This window comes from Nothoprocta perdicaria, unplaced genomic scaffold, assembly GCF_003342845.1.
Source record: "Nothoprocta perdicaria isolate Ctin4 unplaced genomic scaffold, notPer1 scaffold_342, whole genome shotgun sequence".
Lineage (NCBI taxonomy): Eukaryota > Metazoa > Chordata > Aves > Tinamiformes > Tinamidae > Nothoprocta > Nothoprocta perdicaria.
The window spans coordinates 116,752-120,375 of record NW_020455580.1 but is presented as its reverse complement, the minus strand read 5'-3'; positions in this window follow the sequence as shown (position 1 = coordinate 120,375).

Genomic DNA, 3,624 nt, shown 5'->3' with positions numbered 1-3,624 from the left:
CACCCCATCCCCACAGCCACCCTCACACCCCATCCCCATGAACACCCCATCTCCACAGACACCATGACACCCCATCCCCATGANATCTCCACAGACACCATGACACCCCATCCCCATGAGCACCCTATCTCCACAGACACCATGACACCCCATCCCCACGAGCACCCTATCTCCACAGCCACCCTCACACCCCATCCTCGTGAACACCCCCATCCCCACCGCCACCATCACACCCCATCCCCACAAGCACCCTCATCTGCACAGCCGCCCTCACACCCCATCCCCGTGAGCACCGCCATCCCCACAGCCACCTTCATCCCCATAGCCACCATCACCCCTCATCTCCACAGGCACTCCCCATCCTCAAAGCCACCCTCATTCTCACAGCCACCATCACATCCCATTCCTATGAGCACCTCCATCCCTGCTGCACCAAAGGTCCACATCCCTGCTCCAGTGTTGTCCCTATCCCCTCAGTCCTTCACCCACCTGCCTGTCGCCACCCTCGCCCTCAGCCCCATAGCTACCCTAACTGCTGCCCCCACATCCTCCTCCTCACCTTGCCCCATGGCTTCCTTCACCCTCAGCTAGCTGCACAGCTACACTATGGTCACCTCACCTCCATTCCCATGGCCACTCTCAACCCCAGGACATCCTCTCCACCATCCCCTCATCCACCCTCACCCTTATTCCTACATCCTTGGACCTTTACCCTTTTCCCACAGCAGCTCTCCCCCCACTATTTGCCTTCACAGCCACTTTGCCGTGCCTGATGCCTTCCTTGACCATGCCTGTGGGCTTGTATCCCAAAGGCTCATGCTGCACTGCCGTTTCTTAGCTGTGAGAAGGCCAGAATCCAGCCTGCGCTGGTGAAAATCTTCCCATCTTTCTCCAATGAAAAGTCCAGCTGAGCCAGCCGGCCCAGGAGTTACACAAGTCCTTTTGAGACTGGGCAGAAAGGGGACAGACCAGGGCCAGGGGCTCGTTCCCCTCCTGAAGCCCAGCCTCCCTGGACCAAAGTTGTGACTTCTAGAGCCTGTGCTGTAAACCGGTTCTACCTGCAGCCTCAGAGTCATTCATCGGTTTTAGTTTAGTTCTTATAGACCATATTTTAACCTTTCTGGTAGGGAGGAAAAAAAATGAAATCTTTCCCGTGGTTCCTGAAGTCCCCTTCTTTGGCTGCTGAAATGAGTTTGAGGATCCATTAATAAAGCAGCCAATTGATTTAGGAGTTAATTTTTAAGGATGCCTCTGGGAATGGAGCACTTGTGCCTGTATAATTTTTACCTCAAACAGTCTTTTATACCAGAATGAGAGATCTTTCAAGCCCTTCTGGAGTTATAACTTAATGAAATGAATTTCACTTGTGTGCAAGTTGCACTCAGAAACTCAGTGTCAGGGACTGCAAGGATTCATTATTGCTATGTGAAGCAGTTAGGATTTTTATTTACCGACAGAGTTAGGAAAAGAGGCAGACTCTCCTCTACCAAGAGCATCTCAGGTGAGGCAGCCAAAGAGCTTGGTGGGAGGAACATCTGTGTGTGATGGGTGCTGCTAAGAGCAACTGGGCTTGAGCCAAATGGCACAGAAGTGGGACTGGGTGCAGCCACAGACCCATTAGCACTTTGCTATGTGAATCTGCTGGTGATTAAACCAGATTGGTGTGGCATTCCTTTGCACTTCCCTCCCCAGCCAGCTCTGAGAGGCCACAGAAATAGTGTAAGGGCATAACAAATCTCCTTCTTCTTAATTTTAATACCTCTAAAGAGGGCCTGGCTAAGCATTTGCAAATGTAACTGTTACATGCTTAAAGTAAGCATATTAATGGCTTGCAAAATAAGGTTCTGGCTAATTATATTCCAGCAGCTTCATGACGTTCCTGTGATGCAGAGCTCTTATAAATACACCCTGGGTAACTAGTAAAAGTCAAATTAAACCCCAACACTGTCAGAGAGGTAAAGATGAAACTTCTGTCTGATACAGTATCATTTCAAAAAGCTGTAGGCCTTGCACTGCTGCTACTTGGAGCTTCATCCTTTATCAAATGCCTAGTCAAAAATTGAATTTTGTCTATCCAATGAACTTGGAAAGAGTTCTGTCCAGGCACAGTCTGCAGGAATATGTGTTAAAGAATATATTTCTCTCTCTGTGCTGGTGGTAGAGTTTGTGGATGTCGTGTTGGAGAGCAGGGGCACGTCTGTGTGATTTTAGAAATGGAGGAACATGTGTGCATCTGTGCAGCATAGGAAAGGGAAGAATATCTTGTGTGAGAGGAATGTGCAAACATTTGTGTCTCTCAGCAGCTGTGAATCAGTGCTGGATTTGCAGGCAGAGGACAAAAGCTTTGCTAACAAGAATGCAGGGCTGAAGCCATGTGACTGACTGGTTTACACGTCAAACATTAAATGCTGAGAAAAGTGATTTTCAAAACGGAGACAAGAGCAGAGGGCAATCTCACTCTCTGCAAACAAAATGACTAGAGACCAGATGTTGCAATAGGAAGCTCTGCCTCAGCAGCGTAAGTGGCACAAGAATCACTGAGAGTTCGAAAGGGCAGAAAATAAATCCCCATGTATCTGGAGGAGGGATCAGCTGCTGGAACAGGATTCATCTCAGCTAACTGGAGCCAGTAGGTGTTAAGTCTGTGCTCACCATCCAGGCTTCCCTTCACTAACAGGGTGAGCCACAGAAGCACACTGTAATTGAGGTGGGAGGAAACCTCGGGAGATCTCTAGTCCAACCCCCAGCTATAAGCACGTCCAGCTTAGATCAGTTGCTCAGCACCTTGTCCGATCCAGAGTTTACTATATCCTAGGATGGAAATCACACAGTTCTTTGGGCCTTTCTTCTACTAGCTTCTCCCAGGATTTTTTTTTTCTCTGCAAATGAATCAGAATTTCCCTTGTGTTTGTTGCCTCTCATTTGACCACTCTGCAGCTCAGAGAAGAGTCTGGCTCTGTCTCATCTACGCCCTCTCATGACGTAGCTGAAGACAGCAATAAGATCTCCCTTTAGCCTTCTCTTCTGAAGACGTAACTAACTTAGCTCTCATATGTCATGTGCTTGAGCTCTCCTAATCCACTGGGAGGCCTTCGCTGGACTGACTCCAGGATGTCATGTCTTTCCTGTATTTGGGAACCTGAAACTGGACCCCATAGAGCAACACAGCCCCTCCCGTTCTGGGCATCCTTCTCAAGATGGTTGTAACTGTCTCTTGTTTCCCCTTTCCAAGGGATAGGGTGAATGGTGACAGGATGGTAAAATAACATGTAAGTAATATCCTGGGACTTGAATTTAAGTTTACTGAAACCAGCAGGCCTAAAGGTCCTCCTTTCAGAAAAAGAAATGTAAGTGCCAGAGTGTCATGTTGTATCCTCTCAGGCTCACATCCTGCCCCCACATTGAGCCGAGGTGCACAGAGGGTGTGAGACTGCGGCATGCACAGAAGGAATCATCTCCAAAGAGTTCTCTATCTCTATCAGACACTTCTTGATCAAAAGTGAGTATCCTTCTCCAAAACAAGCCTCCAGATTTTCCTTCCTTCCTTCCTTCCTTCCTTCCTTCCTTCCTTCCTTCCTTCCTTCCTTCCTTCCTTCCTTCCTTCCTTCCTTCCTTCCTTCCTTC